The sequence below is a fragment of the Columba livia genome, chromosome 1 (genome assembly GCF_036013475.1).
Source record: "Columba livia isolate bColLiv1 breed racing homer chromosome 1, bColLiv1.pat.W.v2, whole genome shotgun sequence".
In the NCBI taxonomy this organism is placed as follows: Eukaryota; Metazoa; Chordata; class Aves; order Columbiformes; family Columbidae; genus Columba; species Columba livia.
Window position 1 is genome coordinate 203,818,822 of NC_088602.1, and position 22,623 is coordinate 203,841,444.

At 42.7% G+C, this 22,623-nt stretch overlaps 1 protein-coding gene across 4 annotated transcripts in view; it reads left to right on the forward strand.

Moving 5' to 3' along the window:
• Positions 1-22,623, forward strand: part of FAM107B (family with sequence similarity 107 member B) — a 135,051-nt gene that overhangs the window by 68,816 nt on the left and 43,612 nt on the right. Inside the window, exon 1 of one of the 4 annotated variants that reach the window (XM_065049241.1) lies at positions 3,066-3,256. The exons of 1 other annotated variant lie outside the window; for it this stretch is intronic. The gene's annotated coding sequence lies outside the window, so the exon portion shown is untranslated. Of the gene's footprint in view, positions 1-3,065; positions 3,257-5,206; positions 5,385-22,623 lie in introns of those variants that run through there. 2 more of the 4 variants (XM_065049242.1, XM_065049243.1) reach the window with 2 other exon arrangements.

Below are 22,623 nucleotides of genomic sequence, written 5' to 3' on the forward strand. Positions count from 1 at the left end.
TGTCCAGCCTGAATCTCCCCTCTTTTAGTTTAAAACCATCACCCCTTGTCCCATCACCACAGGCCCTGCTAAAAAGTCTGTCCCCATCTTTCTTATTGGCCCTTTTAAGTACTGAAAGGCCACAATAAGGTCTCCCCAGATCTTAAATTACTTGTGAGATGTTTGACTCAGAACTATCATTTGACCACTGTCTTGTATGAGCCACTGAGTGAGGAATTAGGACTCTGGGATAACAGGTTGGTCTAAACCATTGCTGGTCCTCTGATGTGGTCTTGGTGGGTCCTTTCAACTTTCTGCTTCTTCCAAATCTTCCTCTCTCTCCCTTATTTCAAGCCTGGATACAACCATGGCAGGTCAGAGGTCGCACAGATTTAAAGTCATTTCATGGAGCACAAGCTGATAGTATCTGCAGGGAGGCATTTTGCTAAATCACATCTGGTACAGCCAAGGATACCACATAACCACACAAATTTAATGTAACACTGGAACAAAGTAGCTATCACCAGGAAAAATACCTGTGCTCCTTTGACAAGCTGTGGCAAGATTCACAGAAATTTTTGGTAGCTTCAGCAAAGTGTTACATTCCATTTAAAGGTGTGGATGTGGAGGATCTGCTGGGGAGACGCTATATATCGTAGTAAAATAGCTGTCTGAGATGAGACAGGGTTGGGAAACACTGATGTGATGTGTCAGGTTTCAGAGCAAGGACAACTCCCTGTGCAGTGTCTAAGGCAAGAGAGATAAAAACATGATCAGGACTACAAAGTGTCTTTAGAATACAAATGGTTAATGCTTTTCTACAGAAATGATAGGGAGAGGTCCGTAAGGTCAAGAATGCAACAGATAGGGAAAGCCAGCATTCCAGCTGGCCTTGTAGTACCATTTTATTTCTCTGCTGTTTGCAATTCCCTGCTCATACATTATTTTCCTCTCCCATACTTCAGATGCAGGATTGCTCACAGAACAGGGAACTAGTCAATATTTATCCTCCCTCATTCAACTAGGCACATCATTATGCTGCATTTAATAAAAAAAAAATCAATTTTTATGAGGTTTTTCTCCATACGGTATCCATGGGCCCCACATACAGAACAACTATCTCACACAACACTCCTGTGAAGGAAAGGGCACCTGGGGAACGAGCCTGTCCACAACCAGGGCTGACACTGTGAACATGGACAACACAAATGGGTGTCCAGCTTGTCACACCACAAGTGATTTGTTTTTTTCTGAAGAGCATGTAATACTTTATAGCATTTAATTCATTCACAGCTTCGTTCTGATTGCACGTTGGTGCTCGGCAACAGACTCGAATTGAACCAGAACTGACAGAGGCCACCCATGCTCTGGATTTTATCCATTTGCTAAGTTTCGCCCAGGCTGCCTTTTTTTTTCCCCCAGTGAAAGAACAGCCACACACAAAGACCTGAGCAGCCTTTTAGTGCATACCAGCACTCCAGATTTCAACCCTACCCACAGAAAACGTATTTCTCCCTGTCCACTCTTTCTCCCTACCTTGCTGGGGCAGTGGGTTATTCAGGACAGATTCAGTGGAAAAAGCACCATCTACTGAGCACCCAATATCCTTCCTTCAGGGACTTCTTGGGGTTGGGGGTTTTTAGAGGGAAAGGGTCTACCTCCGCAGCCCAAGCAATGTCGAATGCTTGTTACTGAGCCCAAATCAGCCTGAAGCTTTCCATCCCTGGGATGACTCAAGTTGCTTCTGTCACTTTGCTGTGATCCAAGTCATCTGCTCTGAAGAAACACGGAATAATCCTAGTGATAAATATACAAAAGAAATTGACTCCATCCAAGAATGCACACCAATGTATAAATACACATTTTCTCTCCAAAAGTTTTTCTGTTTTGGGGGGTTTATTCCCAAAGTCTGTGCATGTGATGCTCTATCGTCGGCTCTCCGTACTGTCTCCATCATGTAGTACTCGCTATGAAACAGATTTTGGGTCGCGCTGAGGCACCTTTTGGCTGGCTGGCTGTGATTTCCTGGCTTCTTACTTGGATGGGAAGAGTGGGGAACCTTAATTCCTACAGACTGACCGGTGAAAACACCCACAGGGGTCAGGGCTCTGGGTCATGGAAAGGTAGAAAAAACCACGGGGGGAAAGTTAAAAGAAAGGCACAGCTGGGAGATTTCTCTTCCATTAAGAGAGTGGTGGCTCTCGCAGGTGAGTGGGGCCACTCTAAAGGACCAACAGCCTTAAAAATGCTCCTGGGCACCCACGTGTGTTGTCCTCCTGCAGGGCAGCAGCGAGATCCCGCCACAGCCCCCACCCGAGGAGACACTCACAGAATCACAGAATGTGCAGGGACCTCGAAACATCATCCAGTCCAATCCCCCTGCCGGAGCAGGAACACCCAGATGAGGTTACACAGGAAGGTGTCCAGGTGGGTTTGAATGTCTCCAGAGTAGGAGACTCCACAACCTCCCTGGGCAGCCTGTTCCACTGTCTGTCACCCTCACTGAGAAGAAGTTTCTTCTCAAATGTAAATGAAACCTCCTGTGTTTCAGTTTGTATCCATTGCCCCTTGTCCTGTCATTGGCTGTCACCGAGAAGGGCCTGGCTCCATCCTTGTGACACTCACCCTTTACATATTTACAAACATTAATAAGGTCACCCCTCAGCCTCCTCCAAGCTAAACAGACCCAGCTCCCTCAGCCTTTCCTCACACAGGAGATACTCCACTCCCTTCATCATCTTTGTTGCCCTGCGCTGGACTCTCTCCAGCAGTTCCCTGTCCTTCTGGAACTGAGGAGCCCAGAACTGGACACAATATTCCAGGTGTGGTCTCACCAGGGCAGAGTAGAGGGGCAGGAGAAGCTCTCTCGACCTACTAACCACCCCCTTCTAATACACCCCAGGATGCCATTGGCCTTCCTGGCCGCAAGGGCACAGTGCTGGCTCTCCCCCCTCCTCACCTCCGCTTCCCTCGGGATTTCCACCCAGCCAGGGCTTCCACACACCCCCCGGATTTCTCCACGCCTGACAACAAAGGAGGCGGCCGGGCGGTGACTCAGCGGCGGGCCCGCCCCCGGCCCGCCCCGCCGCTCCCCTCAGGCGAGGCCGGGCCGGCTCCGCGCGTGTGGCGGGGCCGCCGGGCAGTGACTCCCTCAGTCAGTCAGTGAGCCAGCCAGCGGGCGGCTGCCGGGCTCTCTCCCTTCCTCCCGCCGGGCGTCTCGGGATCTCCCTGCCCTCCTCCCTCCGCGCTGCCGGGCGGGCAGAGCCGCCTCGGCGAGGTAGGTTTTGTGTCTCCTCACACAAAGGCGGCGGCATTGGCGGGGTGGGTGGCTGGGGGAAGGCGGCTCCGTGTGAGGGTCCGCGGGGGGGGTCCCATCCCCGAGCTGTCGGGGTGCCGGGCGGGAGAGCGCCATCTCCGCTCCTTCGTTCGTGAGGGGAGATTCGGGGAGTTAATCGTTAGCAGAGGGGAGCGGAGCAGCGGGGGAGCTGCCGGTCCCGCCGGCCGAGCCTTTCGCTGCCCCGCGGGTTTCCCCCCGTGTCTCGCCGGGGCCGTGGAGCTCGATGGGGCGTTTCGGGTCGCCGGTGGGGCAACTTTTCTTCTCCGGTGTATGTTTTTTTTCATAGGGAATCCCCGCGGCCCGGTGGGGTCTGCGGGCTGCAGCCTGGTGGGGCCGGGGGCTTGTTGGGGGAGGAAGAAGAGGTGGAGAAGGAAAACCGAATACAAATATACATATTTTATTTCCTACATGCCCTGCCTTGCTAACTGGGAATTTAAAACAGCTGAACTTGTGATGTGGAGTGTGGATGTTTCCTTACAAATCTTTTAAAAAAAGTAAAAGCGGGGAATGCTGCAAGCCCCGAATGTCTCCCTGAGCTCCCATCCCTCCCAGGGCTGTTCTGTCAGAGTTTCCCCGAACGGCTCCGAGACTCCAAATATCCAGATTTTCCTCCTGTTGGTTTGAAAGACGGTACAGCTGGCCAGGGTAACTGCGGGGATAAATGGCTTTTGGGGGCTTGCAAGGGGCAGGGGTGCAGCGCACTGTTTAACTTAACTACTTGTTTGCTTCTTCTGTTGGATTTTTTTTTTGATGGTTTACTGGGTTCTGGCATATGTCGGTACTGCATGGTGTTGCAGCACAGTGTGGTTCTGTAAGTTCAAGGCAATGCTTGTAGCAAACTCCAGAGAGGGGCAGGAACACGTGAGCTTTTGGGGGTTTGTTGGGAATTCGCATAGTCAAACAAAAATGCAACAAAACGCGGAGAAGATGCTTCTGTGTAAGCATGATGTGGTCGCTGTTGTATAGTTTGCGGTGGGAGTATTGTTGAATAAGTCTCTGGCAGCGGTGCTGGTTTGTGTTGTGGTATTTATGTGTGTGCTAAATCCTGTAGCGCCAATGAGGATATTTAACTTTCATTAACTTGGCAGAGTAGTAGAAACGTGGAAGAACGTTGTTAAAAGTGGATCTTGTAGGTGTTCTGAGAGGCATTAAAACCATTAAAACTGCCTTTAATCTCCCTGTGACATGAACAGGACACTGAGAATCTCTTGCTTTATTGATGGTTGTTTTCCTGTCAATATATGGACAAACAGCATGTACTGTGAATGTGATAGCTGCTTGCTTATTGTCAGCAATATTTGCTTAGGGACAATAAACAATTGTTTGCTGAGCTTTATTAAAAAGAACCACAAACGCTCCTGAAACAAAGCCCTTATTGTCTTAAGGCAACTGTGGGCCAATTTCACGCTTGGTGTAGTTCCACTGATGTCAGTGGAGTTTTGCCAGGGATGATTTTGGCAGGTGAAGTGTCACTTGTGTTCTTCAGAATCCAAAATTCTCAAGAGTATTGTTGCTCTTTTGCCTCCAGCTCTTAAGTATTATTAATTAAAATGATACGCTGATGCTTCCTGAAAGTAAGGTGTAGAGATGGGAGAGTCATCTCTTCAGGTCCTCTAAATCCTTTTGCAATTGCCTTCTCCTTTCTGATTCGGATCTTATATCCTTTTAATTTACTCTCTTCCTTCTTTATCAGTCTCACCACCTTTTTTCTACTTTCAACTTTTCAAAAGTTGCTCAGGACTCCAGCTCACCATTAAGCATTTAAAGGTTTTGAGGATAACCGTGTTGAACTGCCATACAACACCACAGCATAGCTGGGTGAGGAGCTGCAGTTCTGAGATGTTTCTCGCATACTCCTCTTCTTTCCAAGCTGTTGTGTGGTGGCTGTGGCCAGTGCTTTTGCTGAGGTGGCAGATTGTTTGACACAGTCACACACAGTGGAACAGCCAGGCTTGAGAGAGACTCAGTGAGCAGACCGAGGTGGGGGAGTCTCCGAGTCTTTACACAGTGCCATATACTTGGAGCATTGAGAAACAACTGGTTTTGAGAACACCCCTTCATGGCATTGGTAAGAACGGGAAAATCATCTGAAAATTGCAGCAGAAGGGAAAAATGGAGAGAGATAGAAGGGATTATTCTTGTTTACTTGCTGTCAGAAGAAGAGTAGAATTGTTTAACTAGTAAATGGCTTTAATAGAACTTTGGCTTCATTAAAGTTAAAAAAATATTTTATTTAATAAAACTATGTTTATACTCAGTCAGTAGTATTAAATACACGTGGCCAACTCTGAGGCCGTTCTGGCATTGTGGTAGTGTTAAACAAAAGAAGTTTCAATGCTCAGATTTGCAGAGTCTCTGCTGAGCCATTTTTATATCTGACATCTTTGTGCTGTACAACTTTGGATCTATTTGCATCTCATAAGTACACAAAAAAGAACATGTCAGACACAACTCACAGCTGATACTGTTCTGACACTTTGGGAAACAGCAGGCATTAAAAAGCAAGATCCATGCACTGTCTGGCTTTGGAAGGGAAAAAACAAAACATGCTTAATCCTTCTTTGATGCAGTGACTGGTCTAAAGTTTGTTCTGGTTTGACCAGACCTGGCGTGTTCTTGAGTGTCAGTGGAAGTATGGTTTGCAGCTTAATGTAGGTGTTACAAAGAGCCTGCAACTCTTCTGTATTTACTTAAAGACTGTAAAAGTTGAGGTTTTGATGTTTAATTTTAACATAAGCTGATGGAAGGTTTCAGCTGTGGAAAGGGCACCGGTCACAGGCTAACCTGAGCACAGAGCTGCAAACGTGATAGGAAAAATGTTCTTTAGGAGAAAGATAAAGTATCTGCCTAGAACTACATTTCTCAATGATATTTCATTTTTTCACATCTCGCTTGGTCTTGTCAAGTGTATCTCTGCGCATGCTTCGTTTATATGAATCTCCTCAAAACTGTGCTGAAGTGGAAAGGTGCTGCATCTTCCCACTGTGGGGGAAACACCTTCCCTTTGCAGATGGGGAATAAAAGCTTAAGAAAGTAAATGGGTTGTCTGTGATTCCACAGGAACTGTGTAGTGATGCAAGAACTTGAACTTGTGTCTCCTGAACTATTGGCTAGTGCGGAAATGAAATAAATTCTGGCACAAAGGAGCAAGAAAAGAGTGAAGAGGCATAATCGTAGATGCACGGTATGAAAATCAGTTTGGTCACCAGGGTGTGATACAGTTAGGAGCCAACTGCTTCTGCTACCAGCAACATACCTGTTGGCTTTGTTAGATCATGAAAAAACATAAGGGTTTTGATCATAGAATCATAGAATGTCCTGAGTTGGGAGGGAGCCACAAGGATCGTTGAGTCTAACTCCTGTCCCTGCACAGGACAGCCCCACAGTTCACACCATGTGTCTGAAGGTGTTGTCCAGTCTCTTTTTGTAATGATAAGTGCTTAAACAAAAACATTCAGCACACAGGAGAGAGGAAGAAACAGCAAGGGACACTTTTCTTCTCCTTTCTACACCTCCCTGTAAATAGTGAGTGCTGGTTTTAGTTAGATTTATGGATGGATCTTTGGGGAGGTCCTTTATCTATCCTGTTGTACAGTTGCCTGTGAACAAGTGCTGGCAGAAGGGCAACGAAGGCTTTGTGGAGCTGGGGATGTTGTGGTGAGACCAGGGCTGCTTCTCTGTGACCCCAGCGACTGGGCGAGATGGTGCGAGTGCAGATCCCCACCCTGAGAGATGAGACTCGTGCTTCTTTTTAAAGGTGGTTTCTAAATGGGAGACTGCTCTTACTTGTGCTGTTCACAGACACTCTCTTCCTCTCCAGGGCATTGGTGCAAAGGACTATGTGTGTTGCACCACAGCGAGGAGCTGCGTGTGGTAATTACCTTGTGACAAAAATCTTGTAGGGCTTGTATGTGCAGGTAGGGCTGACGTCTGCAAGAAGAGGAAGGATGTGGTCAAACAGAACCTTTTCTTCCCTCTTGTATGTAACTTGAAAACATCGGAGGGTGCCTGCTACCTCTATGTTTCATCACACTGGGAAAACTGAAGTTTGAACTATCACCTTTCCTTAAAGTGCTGTGGTTGACTGTTGTAATTGCAAAGTCTGTCATAGTTCTAACTTGAGTTTCAAAACAGGTTTCAAGCTGGCAGCCTACTTCTTGTGTTTAGGATAACGCTGTAAGTTTTATGCAATGAAGGATAGGAAACTCACAGGTGCGAAAGCAGCATTTCCAAGTTGTGTTTATGAAAAAAAAAAAAGCCAGAAAGATTCTTGAGCAGTTGTGTGCAGTGCTCTGTCCGCTGGTCTGTATCACAGTTAAAAATGATATTTAAAATGATGAGATAATCTGATCTTTTTTTTAGCCTGGCTCTGTAGCTGAAAGAGCAGGGTTTGTAGTGGCTTGTTGATTTTGCTTCTAGTGTAGATCTAGTCTGGCTTGTAGTTAATCAAGCAGCTCATCAGCTTGCTTAGATGGGAGAAGGATCTTAGTTTCATGATGAGACAGGGAACACAAATGCAATAACCTTTGCCTTATTTAGCTTTATTTATCCTACAAGCGAAACTCCTGGATTTGCTTACATTTTTTAAATTTCTCTGGCAACATGAAACCAGAAGATTGTCTTTTTGTGCAAATACATGCTCCTCTTCAGAAAGGGATAGCACAGTCATTTAGGAACAGTGGGACAAATTCCTTGCTTTTAGATGAGACCTATTTCTTTATTTTTAATTTATACTGTGATTTCAGGCAGTGTACATGCCTGCAGGATGAACTGTTAACTCCTCTGTTTTGTCCTTTACCAAATCTCAGCCTCTTATATTGACTGCCTCCCTGTATGAGCTGCATTAGAGTCCTATAGAGAACTATCGTTACAATGACAAAGCATGAAATGTGCTTTAATGCCCTGAACAGCAACCTTGCTGCTTGTTGTGGTGGGATGGATCTTATTTTTTACCTTGTACCTAGGAATTATTCACCTTTCCTGTAAGCTGGAGAGCTAAAACCCACAAATGCTCTGAAGGAGTAACTGCCTTCACATATGACTTTGGTTGAAGCAGTCCCTCCGCTTTGCAGTCCAATATATTTTAGGGAGGGGAAACTGAATCTTGAAGCTGTTTGTTGTTGTGTAAAGGGAAATTTGCATTAAGCTCCTTTATTTTCTTGAATATTAAGAGTTCTCCTGTCCACCTCAGAAAGATGTTCAGTTCACCATGCTTGTGAACTCACCAGGTCTGGAGTCCGCTCTGAGTGGGAGCCAAACACTGCCAGTCGAAGGTATTTCTATAGCAATGGCATTTAGCGGGTCTTTCAGTGGGTTTGCAAGAGGAGGATGATGATGGGATATAATAGAATGATTCTTTTAGCTCCTTGCCTGTAAAATGAATGGGCATTCATAAGACCTCACATACAAACACAGGCTTTTATTCTGGTGCTAATAATAAAACAGAGTTCACAGCTCCGAGTAGTCAACACGACATGATGAGAACTGGGTCAAGACCACTGGTGTGTGTATAACTGCACTCCTGATCTAGGCCAGTGCCTGTGCTAGATGCTTCTGAACAAGCTGAAAAGATTTAACAGGAGCTGGAGTTGACGCTGTGGGATGGATGAAGTGCACTGCTAACTGAGCAGAGCACTTAAGGATGGGGATCAGAATGGATGGTTTTGAGTAGCTTTGCGTGTTCATATGACGACAGAGGAAAAGCTTTAATGTTTAGTACCTCTGGAGAGCAAGGAGTTTAGTTTCAGCCAAAGGAAATTTTCTTTTTCCTGGCAGGATGAGTTGCTGAGCAGCCCTTCAAATATGCTCACTGCTCTGCTGTTCCAACTGAAATGTGTCTCTGCTACCTCCGTTTCCTTTTAAGTGTCATCAGGGAAACAGGTGACTTGCTGAGTATCCCACTGTGTTGGTGCTGCGTCCTTTAGACTTGTTGCAGTAGTTGAGCTCCTCAGTGCCCTTCAAGGAAGAGTGGATATCTGGGGTCAGCTGTTGGTAGAGAAAGAAAACCAATTTTCATCTGAAGCCACTGAGATTTTGGGGGGTTTATTTTTGGAGAGAATAGGGAGAAGTTTGGGTTATGGTAGTCTTGCATTATATTGTGGGGGTTTTTTTCTTCTTCCCCCTCCCACCCCCACCCTAGAGCTTTTCCAGGTAACTTGACCTTGAAGATAAACTCTGTCATATAATATACTCATGTTTAATTCACATAATCCTTGGCACATTACCACTGTCCCCTGAAAATAGTCTGGGAGAAATTTATAGCCAGTTTCGTGTGTCTTAAGAGAACGGAGGAAGGATGGGGAAACAGTCATGTTGGTTTGGGAATTATTTTTTTTTTTTATTTTGGTGGGAGGTGTTTTTTTGATATTCCTAAAAGTAAACCAGCTTTTTCTTTTTTTCTTCTTTCTCCTGTGCCTTTTGTCACAGTGAGCAGCACAAGGACACGCTTGCTGATCAGAAACACTCAGGCGTGGGGAGTCTTGTGTATTCTGGAAGGAAGCCCTGGATGTGCTTGGGGTTGTTCTTCTGCATGATATTTGTTACTACAGGTAGTAACTGCGGGGGGCAGGGTGGCTCTCCAAAGACAGTTGGAGCGTACCCGTTACTCTTCATTTACCCATTTCTTCTTCCAAGTACAAGAAGGCTGAACAAGTCATGAATTTCTTATGCAAAATATGAGCGAACATATTCTTCCTTTTTTTTTCAGAAAATACCTTAAAAGCCAGCTTTAGAATTCAAGAAATTTAATGTCTCTGAAAAGCAGAAGGCATGTATCTCTTGAGGTGAAGCTGTATCCATTGAAAAGATTTACAAAAATATTTTTCTGAAGTTGCAGTAAGTAGAAAGCCAGCCTTGGAGCTTGTTATGAAGACTGTAGTTTGTGAACGTCCGTCTCTGGTGGAGGATTTAGTTTAAGAGGCTGAAGCATGTGTTAACAGATGCCATTGTATCAAAACACTTTTTTCGGGGAAGCTCAGATCTGAGTTTCTTGGGGCTGTCTCACTTTTCCTGTAGTTAGTGACTGATGAAACTGAGCAAGGGAGAGGTTGGAGGAATCAGCTGGCTGTGTTACATGATACATCCTTTTTCTAATTGTGCAAAAGTACGGTTCTTTCAAGTTTCCTCTATAAACTCAATAATTTACTGAACGTGCAATGACTTGGAATATTTTTTTTTTCAGTGTAGTATGTAAGCAGAAGAAAATAAATTTCCTTGCTGGAGGATGTGAGGACAAGTTAGCACACCAACTTAGAAAATAAGATTGCCAACTATTGTTTTGTTTCCCAGTAGCCTGAGGGCCCTTCCTGCAAAGCACTGTCCTACAGAGACAGTCTCTGCCCTGAGGCATTTACAGTTTAAATAGCAAAGAGAGAGTGAGTGAATGGACATTAGAGACACAAAAAGATGAAGCATGTTGGTTTATTTTTTTTTTTTTTGTGACACTGGCTCAATGGTTTTGCAAACTTGAAGCAGAGAAATTTTTCTTGCACCACAGAACAGTTTTGCACTGAATGCTGCTGCTTTGCTAGAGAGACAGATTTTTTCCAAAACTCCCAGTGTAGATGTAGCTTTATGTACCTGTATAAAGGTACTTTGTCACTCATGTTCATTGCATTAGAGGAACAAATTTAACACTGTAAGATGCCCCATAGGGATCTATATACTTTGCATTATAGAAGCACTAAAAAGGCACCTACTCAACCTTGTTACCTGTTTCCAGATATCTACTAGGATTAACAGATCCAAGACAACATGTTCCTTTAGCTAAATGTAATCCATTCGCTAGCTTCAGCCAAAAATTATTGCAGTAAGTAGAAACATAGGTCTATATAGTAAACCTTATGTTCAAATAAAACAGGGCTTAAAAAAAGATCAGTTTTTGCTGGAAAATTTCCCCAACTGATGTCACTTTCATTGTAGAATTTTATAGCAGACAACTCTAAAAATAGGGGCTGGTTTGAGATGCAGAGTCAGAGATCCTTTGATGCTGTAAAGGAACTGAGTGATGAACTTTGGAAGAGGGGAAAGTATTTAAATCCTGGGAAACTTCTTGGATGGCGTAGCAATGTGCCATATGGGTACATAGGTAGCTAATTTTTCTGCTCCAATTGTAATGCAGGTATCTGTTTGGTCTCTTCTTAATTCACTGCTGTAATTTCCTGTGGCTAAGTAGTTCTTCCATTCTTCTGCTGGTGCAGGATTACTGCAGACAGCATCTGCCAGAGATTTCTGTGGTGCTGAGGTTGTCATGGGCTCAGTCTGTGATGTACTTGGCTTTGCATCCAGAAGGATGCCCAGGATTTATACTCTAATTAAGGGCTCAGTGTCTGCCATACAAATTTCTTAATCTCTAAAGTTTCCCTATATCATCTTTCAATACAACTGTGTTTTGGAGCCTTTATTATCCTCTCAGGATTGTGCAAGAAAAAAGATGCTCTAGCTACCGAAGCACAATGCTGTCACTGGTTTTACTTTTCTATGTTTCTCTGCGTCGACGGAAGGCTTTGTTTTAATGCTTAATTCTTTCGACTGCCATCGTCTGGCAGCATCCAGGGGGAGGGCTGCACTTCTAATGTCTGTTCTGTGCACTGAAAGGCAAGAGTTTAGTAATCAACTGTAAGGCAAAGAACTGTGTGCTTTCAAAGAGCTTATTCCTTCCAACATTCACTTGAATTAATGAAGAGTCCTATCAAATTGGGAATAGCATTCTCTGATAAAATGGTGCTTTGTTAAATTACTGCTTTCAGGGATCATTCCAGACCCTTCCTTCCATTTTGGCACTGGATATTAATCTCTTTATTACAAGTAACATCAGGACTAGTAGAATTAAGTATTAACATTTGAAATAGTGGTAAGTTCATTTACTCCTGTTTTATCTCTAACGATGAAGAAGCATCAGCTGATTTCCTATTCAGTTTTGATGCTTCACAAGCTTGAGATGAATCTTTATTTTACCTGTAGAATGACACTTTGGTTAAGGGTATTTTGTCTTTCTAATGGCAAGCTTATTAATTGACTGCTAAAACAGCCAAAGATGTAGTTAATTTACATTCTAAGTGCAGCTGTTTGGAGTGCTATGAAGTCAGGCAAAGATTGGATTTAGAAAGCACCAGATTACAGATACTAGTCAACAAAGCATTGAATATCAAAGATAAATCATTACTGTAAAAACAATGAAATAAGGAGCTCCTGCCATCATTCCTAGTGGGTATTGTCACCCAGGAAGGGGACTGGAAAAATTCTGTATTCTAAAATGCAGATGTTCAGATTGATTACAAAGAGATTTAATCTTAGCAATGTATTGTTTCTTTAAACAAACAAACAAACCAACAACAAAAAAAAAACCCAACTCTGCCATAGTTAAGATGCCACAAACTCAGATTAGAGTATCATGGTTTGCTAAATGGGAGATTTACAAGTGTGCTGTAGGAAGCCTTATCCTTTAGAAAGCACAGAATATGAAAGCTCAACAAGCCATTTACAAAAGTTACAACAATTCCAGTTAATGTGGTTAAACAAGGTAATTTCGGCTTAGAATTTTATAGAGTCATTGTGTATTTGAAAAGCAAACTGTGTTAGGGTAAACAAATCCTTCCAATATCTGTCTAAAGTAGATAAATATTTATTGTTGTCCTTCTACAGATTGGGAAACAAAGGCTGAATTGACTTGCTTACAGCTATAATTAATTAGTGCAAGCATAAAATTTGAACTTGGGACTTTGAACCAAGAGAAGAGCAAACAGAAACATAATGAAAAGATAATATAAACTTTATATTTCAAGCATAAACTCACTACCCCAATATAAAAATCACCTTCCAATAAAGGCCTTTAGGCAAGCAAGCAGCCTACAAAGCTGCCTCTTGCTGAAAACAGGATCTGGTTAGACCGTGATCATTACCTTATTTGACAGTTTTGTGCCTCTTATGGTGCCCCTGTTAAGCTTGTTGCTTTTGAGAAAATTCCTAAAGACAAATTGGAATTCAAATTACATTTTCAAGTCATTGAAGTTCGGATGAGGCGCACCAAGCAAATTACATTTTATCTTTAAAAGCCGCAATAAAATCATGCTAGAGACTTCCTTTACTTATTTCCCAGATAGATTATTGGTGTGAGTCACCCGAAGCACTTGTACTAAATTTGGAAATGTAGCTGACTCAAAGACAAGTGCTTGGCATCGTGTTGTGGGATGTCACTAACTGCGCTTCGTTAAATTGCAGTTTTCCCTCTGTCCTGGTCAAATGTTAATTTTCACTACAACTTGGGCTGAGCATAGAATAAATGTTTCTTTTTTGCTTTTAAGTTCTCTGGATCACAAGGGCCGTGACTTTTCTTTTAATACGAAGGACAGTGCATCTTAAAGCACAATACTCACTGCTTCTCTCAATTGTGTGCTGGAGGGGTGATAGTGCTCACACGATTACTCCACCGCTTTAGTATTTGTGCATTTTGGGAGAACATTGTGGTCCTGGAACAGGGTTTTGGGTTTCCCGCCTGCCCCCTCACCTTTTCTGTAGATGCATTTGGAAGCAATTTAATGAATTGCAGTAGCCACTGTTTTCAGTCAATGCCTTTGTGTCAGCCATGAAAAAGATAGGGAGTTTCTAGTGGTGTTTCTCTATAAGTTTAAGCAATTTCAGGCTTTCTAAATGATTTTTTTGTTTGTTTATTTCAAAACATGCTAAGTTAAAAAGCAAAGCAAACTTACCATAGTTTTCTGGACTTCTAGATGTCTTTTGTACTGGGTGTTGTTTGAATCAGATTCCCTTGCCTTAACAGACTTGTTTGCTCTGGTGCTTGTATTCACTTGAATGTGAACTGGCCAGTACTTGACTAATGGAAAACCAAACGTAAATAAGTGATAGTGTATGCTAGACAATCAGAAGCTCCTACAGTGAGCCATGGTGCTCTCTAAAACTATTTTAAAGTCTTTCTGTAAATCAATTGTTGAATGAAGATTGGATGAATGGAAGTTTAAAAGCTTGAATCATTAAAGTCCGGGAGATTTAAAGCCTAGAATAGATACATGTGTTATTGCTTTTAAGTCTTTAATAGAAGGGGAGTAGAAGAGCATTTTTAAAATGGCTTTCTTTATCTTTCCCTCAGGTTTATAATTTAATATAGGGCTTGAAGTTTACAGGGTCAGTTTGGCGTGGGAGTGGGAACATCAACATACTATTCAAATGTAGGGTTGTCAGCTTAAATGATAGGATTTTTCTGTTATCTTCCTTTCAACTCACTGACCATTTAGTCTCTACTGAGATATTTTTTCCTGTTGCACATATCTTCTACCTTTCTTTTTTGTGAGTCTTGAATTTACAGTGCAATTCCTCTCCCCGTTGCTGTAGTATTTGTTAAGAATATAAAACTTTTTTATCCAGAGCCAGCTGTTTTGAAGCTGAAAACCCAACTTCATAAGCCAAGGGCCCTTGGCTGAAATGCAGCGGAGGTGCACACACGTGTGCAGTCTGTAAAATCAAGCTGCCTTCAGCTGTCACTGGTGGTGGCACCAGCCTTTCTCTGGGCTCCATCTGTTGCTTTTCTTAGGAAGGGTGTAAAGCACAGGGTGAAGCTGTGTGGCTCAGTACAAGCCTGTATGTATCTTCCAGCACCAAATTATGATGCTGGGCTGCAACAGACCACTGGGTCTGTCCCTGATTCTGCGCTAAGCATGAACAAAATAAGCAAGAGAAGTAAAGGTGAAGCAGACAGTAACTGGAAAGACTTTCAGTGACACAACTTGTCCTCAAATCAGTATCTGGTCTGGGATTAAACTGGGTTTATTCTCATTGCAGCAGGGTTATACTGTGTTGCGTTATCTATTTGCCAAAGGTTAATAATGTGTTTTTTTTTTCCTAAAGTGAAAGATGCACTAGATTATAGGTGTCAATTATGTAATTAGCAAACTACGGGAAATTTGTAAAATGACCAAAAGTGGTTCTTGCAAGAACCTGAAATGTTCATCACAATAATAGTGTATTTTCCCTAACAGAAGAGGTCTTTGTACTTAAAGCTGGAATAGTTTGGGCTTTGGGGCTTTTTTTTTTTAATTACTTCAATGTGCCACAGAAGCCAGAGGAATCCTACAAGACACCTACTTTCAGAAGGAATGCAGGCAGGTAGGTACAATTAGAGTTGACCTTTTCATTGTCATTGTGTTTGATAAATTTTAACCTGATCTCTGGATTGGGGAAGAAAATGGGTCAGGCTGCAATACTGGACTGGAAAGAAAATTAAATGTGAGATAATTGGTGGAAAAAAAAAAAGTGGTTTGTACCATATGTATTTCTGCTGCAAACTGAAGCTGTAAACTTTCTAGATGATCTGCACAGATAAGCTTGCTTGAGTCTTTCGCACCAGCATCACAAGCTTGAGCTTTTATGTGCTGCGTAACTGAATCCCTGTTGTCATCCAGTTCACATGGAGTCAATGTGGGCATCCTCCAGTTTTGCCTTTGATAAACTTTGGTTTTATTTTCCTGACACTTCATTTCCTATTGATCCAACTTCTTAGAGTTGTTTGTTTGCTTTTTAAGATGCTTCTAAGGCCTGTTGCTTGCAACTGTTGTCTGGCAGCACTGGAATGAGCCCTGTCAGAGCCTGGACTTCTGGCTGGAGTCTTTCATTACTCAGCCACCAGTTTACATAAAATTCAGGGCAGCTTTGTATCTTGGAAGCTTCAAACCCTTTAAAAATTTGGCTGAAACCTGCCAAAACTTATGAGGAGGGTTGTGAATTCACACTTAAATTATCATATAAGAAATCTAAGAAGGTAATTTAACTTAAATACCTGACCTGATCCTGTGTTTGCATCTTAGTTATGCAGCAGTCTCTCTGGGTGTGTGTTTGCAAGCTCATCTTTTCACCAAGGGAACTCCCTGTGGTGGCTCTTGTAGCCCAGCTTTTGCAGGCTGGTCCTGCGGGAACCATGCTGATTTATCTAACGTGGGCATCAGAATAGCGTCTTAGATTCTTCCTACTTCTTGTGTAAATGCTTTACAACATGGTTGCTACCTTTCTAGAAAGCCTGTTATGCAAGCAAACCACACCAATTTCCTTTGGCTCTGTTTAACTGTCATTTGGTGGGTAGCCGAGATGGGGAGTAGTAAATGCGCTTTCATTCTTGCTAAATTTCTGACCAACGAACCACATGAAAATTTGTAAAGCTGAAGATGGGGGAAAAACCCCTGTGTATTTCAGTCCCCTCGTTTGGTTACAGCTCTTAAGGCCTAACGTTCCTTTATCACTTCCTTCTAGAAGGGTTTGTAACTGAATGAGCTATTCCTGTAAACTCAACTACAAGTGCATCACAATGTCTTGAAAATTAGAACAGATAGAAACTTGTTATTTCACATTGTTATGTATTTGTAAACTGGCTTCAGGCCTTTGAGTTAAAAGACTAACTGTTGAATTCAACATACTGCTGGGTTGTATCAGGGGAAGATAAAAGTTGTTTTTACATGAAATGCAAACTTACAGACACAGTCGTATGAAACTCAGTAAGCCCACAGTGAATATACATTGGCTGGTTTTGTTTGTTTGTTTTACAGTCAAAGATATTATAAAGCAATTTATTTGTATCAGTGGCCTGTCACATCACGTAGGATCAGCCTTTGTTTAGACAGGAAATATTTAAGGAATATACTTATTAAGGAAAGCTGCTGCAGACCTGAGCTTGCGCTCTGACTGTATTATCTCTGCTGGCCAATAACCACATGTTTTATCTGGTATTCTTCCCAGTGCATGAACATGCCTAGTGACTAACACAAGACAAATAAATATAACAAGGGTTGGTACATTTGGCCAACTCGCAGAGTGTAAGGATCTCATTATTTTTCCTACTTTGCTTTTTTTTTTTTTTGTATTCCAAACTTACCTTTTTTTGATACAGCATTTCACCTTCACAGCCTCGGCAAGGTTCTTTCCCATTTCGCCTGTGTGTTAGTATTTTTATAGGGATGGCTGTGTAGAATGATGAATTTGGGTTTTATTTTATTGATTTATTTTAGCAGTAGCTTTTTATTTGGATCTTGCAGGAAGTTCCATGGTTATTTTGTTGCTGTACATAAAAGGAAGGCTAAGGACCACATTCTACTGGGAAAAAGGAAAAAAGAAAGAAGGATGTCAGAAATATACCACTTCTACTATCAATAAAACTTTAATTAACTAAATGCTCTGTCTGGCCTCTTGCCTATGTAATAAATAAGAATCAGAGAGGCTCTCCTAAGTCATTATTACCTGTTACCAAAAATACGCTTCCATTTACATTTCCATCCTGCAGTGAAGCTGAAGAAAAATTGGCTAACAAGTCTCTATATGCACAGAAATCTTGGTTATTCGGCTCATGCTGTTCCCTGCATTTGTGTGTTTGCACTGGCGTCCTACAGAGTCACTTATAGGGTCCATTTGTAAACATGAAGTATGGAACCCACAGCAGGGCTACTGTTGACTTTGCTCATGCGGTCTGCCCAGGGTTGTCTCGCTTTACCGCAATGCGTGTGATGCCCCTTGCAGAATTCCTTGGAGAGGAGAAGTCCCGTTCAGCAAAGCCTGTGCTGTGGCTGCTTCTGCACTGTTAACCTGGTTCCTGTTGATGCGAGGTCTTTCTGCAACCTCTGCCCAACATACTAAGTCAGGATTTAAACCGTCTGAGTGGGTGTTGGGCGGCTGGGCTGCCAATGCAGATGGCGGCTCGTCTCGCCTCCCCCGGCAGGAATGAACCTCCCTGCACCAAACCCGTGCGAGGCTTTTGGTAGTTCTCAACTTCAGCTGGAGGCTGGTACCAGCCTGCCCAGTTTTGCAGAGAGAATGAACCGGTGTCAGTGTTGCCTGCAAGTGGTTTTCCTTCGGGTGCAGTTACAGTGGTGAGTCATGAGAAGGGAAGCAATAATTCTGACTGCCTTGCTTTACTTTTTGTTCCCAAATCTCCTGTTTTTTATCTCTAATCTTCAGGGTCAGCCAGTGAGGTTTAACCACAGATTCTAATGCTGAGCTGATTACACGCAGATCTGCGGGTGCAATGTTAAGTTGTCAGAAGGGAGACTTGCCATGCTGGTTGAGGTGAAGTGGTGTCTTGTTAGGTACCCATCAGGCAGATGGAGTGTTACGATTTCCTTCCAGGGTTCTGCTGTCTGAGCTGGAGCTGTGGGAGTCCCCAGGTGCCATCCCATACAGCACGAGGGGACAGCATCTGCACTGGCAAAGCCCTGACACAGAGTGTGAGCCGGGACTCCTGTTGGCTGCAGGTTTGGTGTGACTCCCCAGGTCATCCTCCTGTGGGCCAGTGCTGGGGGACTCTGGGACCCCTCTCCAAAGTGTCACACATGTCACTTGCCACAGGAACCGCTGGGACTGTGCTCAGGTTGCCCTTGCATGATGTGGGTTCTGGCAGCCAGGGATGAGCTCCAGGCAGCATCACCCACCACTGAGCCTGGCTTGAGCTTGCTCCTTGCTTGGCCATTTCCCATAAATTGCAGATGCTGTCAGAGAGTCTCCTGGATTAGCTTTTCATTGGCACTGTTTTTTGCAAAACTGCACTTTTAGTAGCTGCTTTTCACTACCCAAAAAATTATTTTGCTGTGAATTAGAACTGACTTATTATAAGTGCAGGTGGAATGTGACTCCCCAAGCCAGGGTGTGCCTGCCAGATCCCGACAGCAGTTGAAGCTTATTGCACATAGGCTGTCTTGAGATGCCTTACAGCTTCCCCTTGTCCCATCCCTACGGATGGAGAGCTCTGGTGACCATGAGCTGGGATTCTCTGTTGACAGCCAGGATTTCCCAGCGCTGCTCCTTGGGACACAGGAAAATCCATCATTTTCTTCCAGCGCATTTTTTTGATTTCCTGATTCACCACTCAAGTTAAATTTCCTTTTAAGTGCTGTTTACGTTTGCAGCTTTAAATATGTGGGGAAGGCTCTCTCGTGGCAGGCTGTAATGTAGTGCCAGTAATTATTTCAGAGATGGCCTCTGCATTGCCTCTTGCCCTCTCATCTGTCATCAGCTCCCCCCTCTGTTTTGTGAAGCTTTTGCTTCACTGCTGACTGTGGCACAGCAAAGTGAGCTCATAAAGAGCTCGAATTACTGTTGAACCACTTCGGATCTGTTTAATGGAAACCTTCCTTCTCCAAACCCCTTTGCACTCATTTTACTTAAATCATAAAACTTCTTCTGTTTGAAGTTTATGAAAACAAACCAAAACCTTCTTCTGCATTAGTTACAAAACACTTTGCTTCCTTTCCCTGTTTTTGTTTCATATCATCTACTTAACTGCTGCTGGAGTAGTGTATTGGGGTAAAAAGAAACCGCTTCTTAGCCAAACAGTTTAAATTTTTCATAAAGGGAGATGTATAACCAAACTCATTGTGAAATGAGCTAAACGTCCATTCCAGCTGAAGCTTTAAGGAGGAAGCATGGGTCATTTAAAAAGCCAGGAAAATTTGGATATGGTAGAGTATGGATGTGATAATACTTTTCAGCAGCTGTGGAAATAAAATGTCTGACTGGTTCTGGCATAAATTTATCACTTAGGGTGTATGCGGATGATCTCATGAGACAGTGAATTTGTGCAACCGCATGTAACGCTGAGCAATATGTGAGCATGGACACATATTTACAAAGTCCTCTGGTGTCTTCTCAATTTTTTATTTTATTTTATTTTTTTTTTTCCTGGGGCAAAGATATGTTGGGATCTATTGTAGACATTGTTAAGTAAATTCTACATCTCCTTTTGTATTCTTGTTTGCTTTTTGGCTTGGTGTGCTACTGGCTAATCTGTTCGTGATGCTTAAGTTTAAAGGGACCTCAGTTGCACAGTCATTTTATATGGGAAGATAAAAAGGTAAAAATGTATATAGTTTTGAGTTTTTCTCTGAACTCCTTATGTTCCCTCTGTTTTTTTGAGATGCTGTGATATCATCAAAGTTGTTTTGGGACATTGTAAAAAGCTTTTTTAAAGTGGTCAGCCATGCATTTAAGCAGGAAAAGCTTTGTTATCTGCCTTCAGAATTTCAGTGAAACCATGATCACCGTGGAGTCATTTGGGTATGGTTTTTCTCCAGCTGCTGTGTTTGACTTTTACAAGGAACTGTACTTCTTTTTTTAGAAAAAAAACAAACTAATAAGAAATAATAACATATTTTAGCCCTGCAGACTTAGTTCTCTGTACACATTCGGTAAACGTTATTGAGATCAATGGCTTCCTGTGTTTTATTAGCATGCCAGTTTCAGCTGGTCCTCTAATCTCACATTTCTTTTTATAAGTATTTTATAAGGAGAAGGGCCCAATTAAACCAGTTCAGGTTTCTCTGTTACAGGGCTGTTTTCCCTGCTCCCATCACGACCCGCCTGTCTCGCTGCCCGTCTGCCGCTTCACAAGGCTCTGGCACTTCTGCCTTTGCTCCTACAGTCGTTATCTTTGTGACCATCTCTGCCTCCTGCTATTTTGAAGCGTACACAAAAGTGCGCAGTCCCGTGTTTGCTTTTGTATTTTTTTTAGCCAACACAGGCTGAGATTACAAGGTAGTTCCACCTCCCTGTGCACGACCGCTCTAGACACCGAAACCTCCCAGTCTGGAGCTGCGTGTCCCTTGTGTCCCCTCCACAGTTACTGACCCCTGTGCCAGCCCCCCAGAGCAGGGCTGGTGCAGGGGGGTGGGAAAGGAGTGGGGAAAGCTGATGGCAGCTGCTGCAGGGTGAGCAGGACAGCTTCTGCTATCTGATCCTGCAGCCAGGTGCTTTCTGTTGTTGCCAGTAAAGGTGAGGATGCAAGTTAAAAGGGGCCATCCTGCACCTGCAGCAGCCATCACTGACTGCAGGTAGCTGAGCTGTAGCAGGAAGACAGACTTTAGCTCTTTGAGCAGCGTGCCTCTCGAAGGATCATTTTCTGCTTCTCCAGAGAAGAATAATGCAGGTCGGCAGAGCCTGAAGACTTTCTGCTGGGCTTAAGTCTGACTTAAATCTGATCCTGCTCTGGGTGCCTGGTGTGTGGTGAAGCAGCGCTGCTGAGGTCCTTACTGGTCTGCTGTTTCACTGGGAGCTCAACGAGGTATGGAAGCATCCACCACGTTTGTGCTTTTTTCTTATTGTACAATTGTTGTGCAAGTTTTGTGACACAGGAGTGAGTCTTGGTCAAGGTAAGGTCTGAGGAGTGTACTTTAGATCCTCTATTGGGGATGCAAGACTTTGACTGTAAATTCAAGATGGGCAAAGACCTGTTTCAGGATGGAATACCCTATTATTTGAATTTGTCCACTTTGAATCTTCTTTAAGTATTTTCTTGAATATATATACATATATATATATATATATATATATATATATATATATATATATATATATATATATATATATATATATATATATCGGGATAGATCTTTAGGATTGTGTATATGGAAACAGTAGTTTAAACTGGATTAGAAATACAAAAAAAATAATGAGGAAAAATCCTTTTTATAAATAAGTTTAAAATAAATGTTTAGTTTAGCCTTAATGAAATATTCAGTCTAACTTAACCTCCCCCGCTCTCCTGATCTATGCACCTTAAGGCTTCCCTCCCTGCCCTGAACATTTGTGACCTGTTGAAATTTACTGGTGAGGGGGTTGGAACCAGGTTTTTCTTTTTTTGAGAAACAAGCAAAATTTTGCAGTAGTTTTTCTGTTGAATTCAGATATATTTGCTTGATATTTATTATTTTTATTCAATGAATTTAGTAACTAGTTATTTCAATTCACTAAGTAGTTATTCCAAAGCTGAAAATAGAGTCAAGAATATGACAGAGATAGAAACCAGTTCTAAAATTTGGAGTCTGGACCAAAAATAATGAAATTGCTAACTTTAGGTAATAATTCATTTTATAAATTTGATCTGTAAACAAAATGTTCCACTTTGTGCACAGCTTGCTTCAGGTCATTGTATCCAAGTAAATAAAATCAGTTTTGCTCTGGTTTATCTTAATCTGCCTTCGCTTATGTCTCTTAACGCAGCCTTGATAAGAATTACAGCTGAAAATGTGTTCTCTTAGAGCATTAGAAGTGAGTCATTTTCCATGTGTAATAAAGAATTTGAGTAAGTTTCTGTTATATGCGACCAATTAGTGGTGTAATTTATCTGCCTCTTCAGCAAACAAAAGGCTCATGTTACAGCAGCCCTTCTGCAGAGAATAACTGAAAGGTAGAAAATGCTACAAATATTTGACAAACAAGATTTCTGCTTAAATAATTTTCACTCTTGGTATCTGTAAATTTCTAGAATACAAATCAACACCAGTGTTTTCCCCTCTGATGTGTCTTGTTCAGGCCTTTTTAGCCGA